This window comes from Sinohyriopsis cumingii, chromosome 2 (assembly GCF_028554795.1).
Source record: "Sinohyriopsis cumingii isolate HCF-2022 chromosome 2, ASM2855479v2, whole genome shotgun sequence".
Lineage (NCBI taxonomy): Eukaryota > Metazoa > Mollusca > Bivalvia > Unionida > Unionidae > Sinohyriopsis > Sinohyriopsis cumingii.
This window is the reverse complement of record NC_142962.1, coordinates 95,920,942-95,931,130: the sequence shown is the minus strand read 5'-3', so window position 1 is coordinate 95,931,130 and position 10,189 is coordinate 95,920,942. Positions and strand designations below refer to the sequence as shown.

General features: G+C 38.8%; 1 protein-coding gene across 6 annotated transcripts in view; it reads left to right on the top strand.

The window, feature by feature from the left end:
- The first annotated feature begins 5,630 nt into the window (after positions 1-5,630).
- LOC149805419 (putative 4-coumarate--CoA ligase 1) overlaps positions 5,631-10,189 on the top strand; it is a 93,596-nt gene continuing 89,037 nt past the window's right edge. For 4 of the 6 annotated variants that reach the window (XR_016419546.1, XR_016419549.1, XM_089949985.1 and 1 more), the window contains exon 1: positions 5,631-6,609. The gene's annotated coding sequence lies outside the window, so the exon portion shown is untranslated. Of the gene's footprint in view, positions 6,610-8,364; positions 9,833-10,189 lie in introns of those variants that run through there. The other 2 variants (XM_089949986.1, XM_089949983.1) reach the window with 1 other exon arrangement.

Genomic DNA, 10,189 nt, shown 5'->3' with positions numbered 1-10,189 from the left:
ATTGACAGCCTCAGCTCCCATCGAGTTTGAAATCAAAGGACAGCCCGAAGATTACATCGATCTGAATAGCAGTTACTTGTACTTGAAAGTCAAAGTTCTAGATAAGGATGATGGTGCAGTAGATGACACTGAGAATATAGCTCCCGTCAACAATTTCATGCATTCCTTGTTTAGTGGAGTGGACTTGTACTTGAATAACAAACTGGTCAGCAGCAGCATGGATACTTACCCTTACCGTGCCTACCTGGAAAATCTCTTGACGTACGGAATAGATGCCAAGGATACCCATCTCAATGCTTCTGTGCTGTGGGAACCTGACGAAGCGGGCAAGTTCGACCTTGTAGATGGAACCAATAGCGGCTTTGAGCAAAGAGAACTCAAAATCTTAGATAAGAAGAGTTTAGAACTGATGGATCGTTTGCATTTGGACATGTGGTTGCAAGAGAAATATTTGCTGAACGGAGTCAATGTCCGCTTGAGACTGAATCGTAGCAGTACCGCTTTCCATTTGTTGGCTGAGGATGCTAAGGCTCCTAAAAGCAAAATCGAAGAGGCCAAACTCTACGTACGACGCGTGGAAGTGTTACCCAAAGTAGGTAACGACATCAGTCAAACGTTGAGCAGAACGACCGCCAAGTATCCCATACGACGCGTGGAAGTGAAAACGTTCACCATTCCCGTTGGACATCATTCCATGATCGAAGATCATCTGTTCCAAGGACAGCTACCCAAACGTTTGATCCTTGGTATGGTCTCGAATTCAGCCTTCAACGGAGCCTTCGCTCAAAATCCTTTCAACTTTCAACACTTTAACGTGAAGAAAATCGAAGTCAGTCGCGATGGCAAAACCTTGTGTACCCGACCTTTAGAACCTGACTTTAAAGAGAAGAATTACTTGAGATCGTACTTGTCCCTGTACGAAGCCACCGGACAGTTAGGAACCAACACCAGTCACGGTATTACGTACGAGGATTATGCAGGAGGCTACGCTTTGTGGGCTTTCGATTTCACTCCAGACCAAGGCAGCGACGAGGGACATTTCCACCCTATAAAATCTGGCCAGATTCGTGTGGAACTTCAGTTTGCAGAACCACTGAAAGAGACAGTGAACGTCATCCTGTATGCAGAATTCGATAATACCATAGAAATCAACAGTTTGAGAGAAGTCATCCTAGATTACTAGAAACCATGGAAGACTGTTGTCCCTCTTTACCTAGTGGAGAAACTTTGGAGATGGAATGTGAGGAAAAAGAAGAAGTGATCATGATGAAGTCGAGATGGCCAGAACAAGAAGCCCATTTAGTCTCCTGTTTTGCCAAACACTTGGTTGACAAAATGACGGAATTGATCAAGAAAAATTGTTATGGATGTCAAAACGATCATCCCAGTCAAATTCAACACGATAAATGCCTGATGTTGAGTCAAGAAGAAAAATTGGACGAGTATCTGGACGAAGCTTGGAGTCTCATCTCAAACAAAGACGTGTTGCACCAGTGGTATAAAGACTTGCGTGAACATTCTTGTCCACCATTAACCACTCAAGAGATCCATCGTATCGAAGCTCTCCTAAATCAGAGTGAGGAAACAGAACGAATAACCGTTTATTCGTCAGACATTTTCAAGCAAAAAGTCAGGATCGAATTGACAACTTATTATTACCTGTGAAGAAGAAGAAAAAAACAACACAGAAAACAATGGATACCTGGGAACTTTATTACCTTTTGAACCACAGTTCGTATACAGCTTCTTGGAATCCTGTCGTCTGTGCTAAAGATGAACTCCCTCATCGCAAACCTAAAGACCATCAAGCTTACGTGATCAACACGGACGACAGTCATCTCCCAGGAACCCACTGGGCAGCCGTCTACTTTCCTCAAGAAGGATGTGTGGAATATTTCGATTCGTACGGATTGCCCCCTTTGGAAGACGATATCATTGACTTTATGAGAAGAAATGCTCAAACCACCCGATTCAATAATGTGAAATTACAAGGCACAGATTCCTTGGTGTGTGGACAATATTGTGTGTATTTTCTGCATCATCGCAGCCTGGGCTATTCCTTAGAACATTTAGTGACTCATTTCGATCCTCGTTCTTCTGCTAGAAACGATGTGAAAGTAGATCGATGGTTTTGTGACCATTATGCTTATCTTTTGTCTCAAGCTAGGAAACGTAGTGTCCATCAATGGCCTAATGATTTCCAACAGTGGAAATCACAATTTCATTCACAACGTTGTCAGCCCTGTTCAAAGTAGTTAGTATTTGAAGAAAAAAATGTTTGTGATTAGAAAAAGGTTGTTAGATGTTATAGTGTTGGATTATTGTTAAAAATGTTAGAAATGTTGTTGTTTAGTGTTAAGTGATTTTTGAATAAAAAATGTTGTGTTTAGAAAAAAATGCCTTTGTCTTTTGTTTAGCTATAAGAATGTTGGATTGATGCTCTTTCATTTCTTACTATCTCTCTCATGAACGTTGCGGCTCGAAAAAACCGTGTGGGGGGATGTTTTCCTTCACGTCCGCGCTTTAACTTTAAGAACCGGTTTGTTCCCAGTCTAACCATCCATTGTCGACTCATCCTCCTAAGAAGATGTGCTCCAAACTAGCTAAGCTCAACGAAGCCTACGTGAATTTGCATAGGGTCAGACACAGTCTGATACCGAAGCCAGAAGAAATAGAGAATGTGAGAATGTTAAAAATCACTGAAGACCTAATAGAAGAGCTCTTCAGAGAAGAAGTGAACAGGGAAAAAGAAGAATGGACAGAGAAGTACAGACTTCAAAAACAGCAGCAACAACAAGAACAGCAGCAGCAGCAACCTGAACCTGACAGAGGCTTTGTCGATTGCCGTATCGACACCAAAGAGTTCTTCTTCTCTTTCCGAAGAAGCAGACCTATTGCCAGAAAGTCTATCCTCAGAGGACATCGCATTCTTAGAAACTAAAAAAAGAATGCCATAGCAAAACAAAAAAACAGCCCTTTTCAGGGCTACCCAATACTCTAGAAAAGAAATAACTATTAATTTGCCAATGTGAGTAGGTAGAGTAGTGTGAAAATAAACACTAACTCTTTTATAAAAAATGTGAGGGTATGTGTTTGTGTGTTTGTGTTTGTAAGAGCTAACGTAAGTTGGTGAGGATAGTAGATTAAAATAATGTTTTTTGGGTTTTTGAGGTGTATATTTGGAGTTAGATTGGATTGTTTTGCTTATGTGGATAGTCTATTGAAGTGATTTATAAAAAATTTTACAATAGTGATGGGTAGCATAAAAAAGTGAGTGAGTGTTTCTTTTAGGTCCGCGCGTTGTTGGGTCATGATCTAGGTAAGATCAATTTTATGTTTTTTAGGGGATGTTTTCCTTCACGTCCGCGCTTTCAGTATAAATTGAAACTCGTTCGGCAGTCCAGCTACCCTTGTTGATTGATCAACACCAAAAAATGAACACGAGACTTGAGAAACTGTTGGAGCTTCATGTGCATCTGGAATATGCCAGGCGCATATTAAATGAACTGGCCGCGGAAGCCATTGTCGAGGAGGGAAGGATAAGAGAGGAGGAAAGAAGAAACAAAGAAGAGGAGGAGAGAAGATATAAAGAAGAAGAAGAAAGAAGATATAAAGAAGAAAGAAGAAACAAAGAAGAGGAGGAGGAAAAGGAGAGAAGAAATTTCAAAATCCCAGAGAGCGAAAATTGGGATTCTGAAGCGACATATCCTGCCTCTGCTCTCTCCCCCCAAAAGGTAAAAAGTAACTGGGGGATAAGATGCGTATGTGGCGCCAGGCCCGGAAGGTGCCACCATTAACCAGGTGCCCATGAAGTTCCAAACAAAACAGCCCTTTTCAGGGCTACCCAATACTCTAGAAAAGAAATAACGATCGATTTGCCAATGTGTGTAGGTAGAGTAGTGTCAATATAAACACTAACTCTTTCTTTAAAAAAATGTGAGGGTAAGTGTTTGTGTGTTTGTGTTTGTATGAGTAAAGGTATGTTTGTGAGAATAGTAGATTATGGGTTTCTTTATTGTTTCTTAGCAAATGGGGAGAGTATAGTTTGGGTTATATTATATGAAATGAAAAAGTAGGGGATGTTTTCCTTCACGTCCGCGCGTTGTTTGGTCATGATCTAGGTAAGATCCATTTTATGTTTTTAGGGGGATGTTTTCCTTCACGTACGCGCTTTAAGTATAAGAACCCACAGTATTCGTCGTTCAAACCATTCTGCAAAGAATAAAAAGAAGATGGCGTCAAACCAAATGGACAAAATACAAACCTTGCAAGACGTTTTAGACAACTTAGGAATAATGGAACAGATGCTAATAAGACTGGTTGAAGACCATTATTCCTATAGTCCCCATCGTGTAAAGATGGAAATTAACAACTTAAGAAAAGCAAAGGACAAGATTAGTGGTGTGATGAAGGAAATAAAGGAGGAGAAGGAGGATGAAGAGGAAAAGATAAGAATAAGAAGATGGAACGAAAAAATTGAAAAAGAAGAAGAAAATGAGAAGAGGAAGAAAGAAGAGGAGGAAGAGAAGAAGAAAGAAGAGGAGGAGAAGAAAAAAAAGAAAGAGAAGAAGAGTGTAGGAGATAAAATAAGAACTTGGTGGAGGAAAAGAAGAAATTAGAAGAAGAAGAAAACCCAAAGGCCCTTTTCAGGGCCCCCATATTTCTCGAAAAGAGATAGTCTTTAAATTGCCTACCCCTTTTTTTAAAAAATTTTTTTTAAAAAAAAATCCCATGTTAAATTCCCCTTGTCCGTAGAGTGACCCACGATTTATCGCCATGTTAAATTCCCCTTGTCCGTAAAGTGACCCACGATTTTTTGCCATGTTAATTCCCCTTGTCCGTAATCTGACCCACGATTTTTCGCCATGTTAAATTTCCATTGTCCGTAAACTGACCCAGGGGTGTTTTTAATGCTAATTCCCATTGTCCGTAAAGTGCCCCCATATACTACTCGTATTCCTTTACCTATGCTACTACATGTTCGATTACTATTGCATAAAATTAGCAAATTCAAACTCAAAGCAATATCTAACCTACAAGATTATTTAAACATTACAAAATCAAATATAAATAGGTAATTATCGTTAACTCACAATAATCAGTATCGTCCTAACAGACGAAGGAAATTATTTCATACAACCTGGTGAAATCCTACACATATGAAAACTGGATCGCATGCAATCAATTTTACCAATGAACTAATTGTAAAATTAAAAGGTAAATTGCATAACAACTCTAGCATCAACACTTTTCCATGAAACTGAATAAACGATACATAATATGGAGCCTAGTCATATCGAATTCTTTTGCATAAAACAAACAATCAAAAAATTTAATATTACGTGAAATTAAAATTGCGTACCTTAAAGCTTTTCTCTTTCAGAACCTGTGCGTCCTAGAACTAAATCCTGTCTTTTCTTACAAGACAGCTACCTGGTCCCTTTCTTATTTAACGAGGAAAGCCCTATTCTCTTTAGGCGCCCTTGGATCCAAATATACTCTTCCTCTTTCAGGAAATTTTAAGACTAAAGAATTTCGACTAAAGTCGTCACTTTAAATTCACATTACTTCTAAAGTGTACCCCATAATTTATTCTGGCCAATCGTAGGCAGTGGTTCCTAAATTTTCCCCAAGATAGTCATTTCTTTTGTTAGATTTTCAGACCGTATAGAATCTGTGAAATACGTCATATCAATTTCCTTTTGAAAATAATAATTTGACATGGGTTCCTATCAAGAGCTTATGGTTGGTAGCTCAAATGTTTACATTCGCAGGACAGCGTAACAATACCCTTGGTCAAATCTCAATCATAAATTTAGCCTTTCAAGTTTTAACACTAACACGGGGGAGAAAAGAAGAAAGGTCGAAGTGACCCTTCACAAAGACTTTTCTGGCTTAAATGCGATACAATTTTAATGCTCAGTGCATTCAACTTTAAAGTTCAGTGCAATTCAAAATTCGACACTTCATATACAACATACGTCATCGCCTTCCACCTTGTATTCTTCGTCGGGACGCGAACTTGAATTCATTAGAACATGTTATTATTAGGACTTCTAAAATTGTATTCGTGGTTTATTCTTGGATTATTTTTGGTTTTGATTCTTAAACCGTAAGTTCTTATTTTTTCATTTTTATAGTATTTTTTCCCAGGGAAATAAATTATTTGTACAATTTTTCAAAGCTTCTTCTTTTCGCTCTTTCTTGTGTTACTGTTTACTCGAGCCTAAACACGTTACGCAAGGGTTTATTATATCAAAAGAATTGCTACAGCATGAGCATAATAAAATCGAATCCAAGCATTCACTTTAGTAGAATTACCACATCATATTTCATGTCAAATCACACTTCTTCACTGAGCAACTGCAGCAGACGCACACCCCAGAGTGCGCAGACCCAAGCCCGTACAAGTAGTTTGTGTCAGTGTTTCGTTACGTAATTTTATCGATAGCTGTATCCTTAGACTCGTTAGTTCACCAATCAATGGTCCAAAGTCCACCGAGAGCAATGTTCTTATAGTATATACAGTTTTAAGTCTAGCTGCACGAGTTGCAACACAAACACAAACTGAATTGCATTTGCTTTACAAGAAAGAAGAGAATTCTACTGGTGAGTAAATTTTTATATTTGATCCTCTCAGACAGTAACAAACCACCTGACCGCATTGTTCTACTCCAGCAAGGCATTTGTCATTGATAAATAAAATATAAATTTAGAGATAGATCATGGATATATTTCTCTTCTTGTTATGCACCCGTCTGCATATCGTGTAGATTTTGTGCTAAATGCCTGTCTTATCCTTACACGTTCACTTTTATGCCCGGTTACTTGAATAATAATAATAATAATATGAGATGTCGTGATAACCACCACCACCACCTCTCGGGCTATCTCTATTTACATCAACACTACTTTTATCCTTAGATAGTTTTTGTTTTAGTGCTATGACGCACACAACATAAATATCAGTGTCGAGGTCTTACATGCAGACTAAGATAGTAGTCTGCATTCAGCGTCGCCATATCACGCCGCGACCACTGAGAGAAGGGTGCATTCGAGAGACCCGTTCCTGACCAAGAGGATCACATTCCTGGGTTAGTCGAACAACGAGAACATTGCGCACGCGATCACAATCCCCGAATTAGTAGAACGCTCAACAATATGGCGGCTCTGAATGACGCTGAGGTCTTACCGTAAATTTGTGAAAGGATTTTGGCGGTATAAGAAGAAGAAACGAACTTAGTGTATAAATTTGACGATATTATTTTGCTTGGCATATTAGCTCGGCGAGATGATGTGGCCAAAGTGGAATGCTTTGCTGAGGAAATTACACCTAATATGGACGACGACGAGTTCCGTCGCCATTTCAGGATTGGGAAAACTGTTATAACTTGTTATTGGCAGAGTTTGCGGATGCTTTGGTCAGGAAAGATGGAGGACGGAACACACTTTCTCCCGCTAAGCAGCTACTATTGTTTAAAATAATAATAATAACCTTATTTAAAGAGGGTAACACAGTTAGCTAAGAACAAATCTACCTTGAGGCCCTCGTACAAAGTAATTTATTTATTTTAGCTGCATATATGAAGTCATTGGATATATTGGGTTTGGAAGAAGGAAATAGAGTGGGCATTTCTAATCTCAACTGGAATACTATTCCAGAGCAGAGTTCCAGAGTATTGGAAACTTTTTAAATAACCCCTTATTTGGTTTTGGAATTTTATACTGTTTTGTAGACATGGACCGCAGGTGGGGAGTATTATGAGGTAGCCTATACAGGAATAGTGATTGTAAATATTCAGGAGCACTATTTTGGGATATCCTGTACATTAATTTGGCTTTTCTCAAACAGATTCGGTCTTTAATAGGTAATATTTTTAACTTACCAGCTAAATTTTCCTTGCTTTCTGTGGCATATTAATAACTTAGAAAGTGTTGGAGAGACTGCGAACCTATTTGGTATTTCCACTAGTACTGTCCAAGGCCATGTTCATTATGTCGCCAAGGTTATAGCAAACAGTGCTAACAAATTTATTTAATGGCCGAATCATGACCGCCGTCAAGAAATTGTGGTTTCTTTTCAGGCTGTCAGTTGTATTCCCGATGTTGCAGGGATGATTGATGGCACACATATTAGATTAGTCAATCTTGTGGCTGGGGAAAAAGCTTCCCATCAGATCAGCTACAAATTGTTGTGGACGACAGGATGCTTATAACGGATGCATTTGTTGGATGGCCGGGGTCAACACATGATGCAAGGGTTCTCAGAAATTCCCCTTTGTACGTGAACGCAGAAAACAATAAAATCTTGAGGGAAGAGTTTCTAGTCGGAGATAGTGCTTATCCTCTAAAGATATGGCTATAAACACCTTTCCAGGACAAAGGTCACTTGACTGCACAGCAACGGAGATACAACAGAGCGATATCAGGAGTCGGGCAAACTGTAGAAAGGTCAATTGGTCACCTAAAGGGTCGGTTAGGCATTTGACTGCACTTCACTGTACTGATGTTGAAAAAAATTGTCATCCTGTTATGGCAGCATGTGTACTGCATAACTTGTGTCCTTTAACAGATGATGATATCCTCATTTTCATTAACATGGAATAGGCAGAGGATGCCAGTCAGTACCATAACATATTTCGAAATGCAGTGATAGGAGAACAAAGGAGAATTCAGATCCTTAACTTATTATGAACTGGGATTGAAGCTTAAGTCTAGTCCATACATATAAATAAATATGATGAGGTATAGCTGACCTATGTGCACTGTCAGGGCTGAGCAAATCCCATAGCCCGACGTCCCGGACTAGTCATTTTTGAAGTCGGACAAGTACAATTTTCCAAGTCGCTGGTCCGGGACAAGTGCTTTTTAAAAAGGTCGGGCTAGTCCTTATTTTCGTGCTTTAATCACTATATTTGCCTTTATTTGGCCAATCATGCCCTCTGGGCGTACTGAATACTTGATTCTACCCCTCTTCGTGTATAGGTGGCGCCATACAGTTTCGCATTTTGCATAAGGGTTAGGATTTTAAAGAAAAAGAATGTCCCCGGCTTTCCTCGCTGGTTATACTGGCTATTTAAAAAAGACCTTGTATATCTTAGGTATAGTGCAAAGAACCTTTAATTCCCTTTATTTTGGTGTATGATTGATGGGTGTACTATGGGTTATAGAGTATACAGCTTGGCCTTACTTCAAATGTGCACCTTTCAAAAAAGTGCTAGCTCTACTTGGTCATTTTCACTTCCTGAACTTCAGAGGTAAATTGTATAAAAAAAAGAGCCGATAACTTTTTTTACAGTTTATATATTTGGTAATTCATTCATTGCACTTTCAGAAGCTGGTATTGTCTAGTCTGGCAAAATTCATTTTCCCTATTTTAATAGCTGCTATGTATAGTGTACTTTAGACTAATTCAGACTGATTTTTTAATACAAGGTAGCAGTCATTTTAGTTAGCAGTGTGCTTAAATCATGTAAAATTTCCAAAAGTACAATATCCAAAAGAAATATCATCCCAATTACATTAATGTAGCATAGAGGTATGCAAACATTCTCTCCACTGTGCATGTTTTAAATGCGAACTACTTCACCTTACATACGTCACTCTCTCAAAAGTACATATTATCTGGTGAGCGCCACCATACATTTACATCCTTTTACCGCTTAACTGCATATTGGGCTAAGCGACCAAATTATCGGCAAATCAAAACACGTCAAACAAAAGAAAGCCAGTATGATCAATTAGCAGTGTTGTAAGCGGTTTTGTTGCAATGAGTTTACGCAATCTAGATCATAACGAGCGGTTCACTATGATTTTAATCCAGCGAGTCAGTGTAAGTAAATTAATGAAAGGTACTTTACCGACATCAGTGTTGGTTTCCTTTATGAACTGATTAAATGACAGTAATGATTCTTCCACGTGCGATATTGTGTTTGAAGCGAAACAATTACGCTAATTAATGAGCTGTTTCAGTTCGTATTTAAAAGAGAAAATTGATGTTATGATCACTTTAGAAGTAGTTGTCAAGCAAGCTGATAGTTACTCTGTGGATAAAATGAGTTTGCTAAATTATTTTCGCAAGTACGGTAATAACGGCGATTCGGCGAAGGTAAATTTGTTTGAAAATGGAGGGATAAAACGTAAGACGGATACAGAGTGTGCGGTAGCTATTTCTGAGTGTGAACGAGGA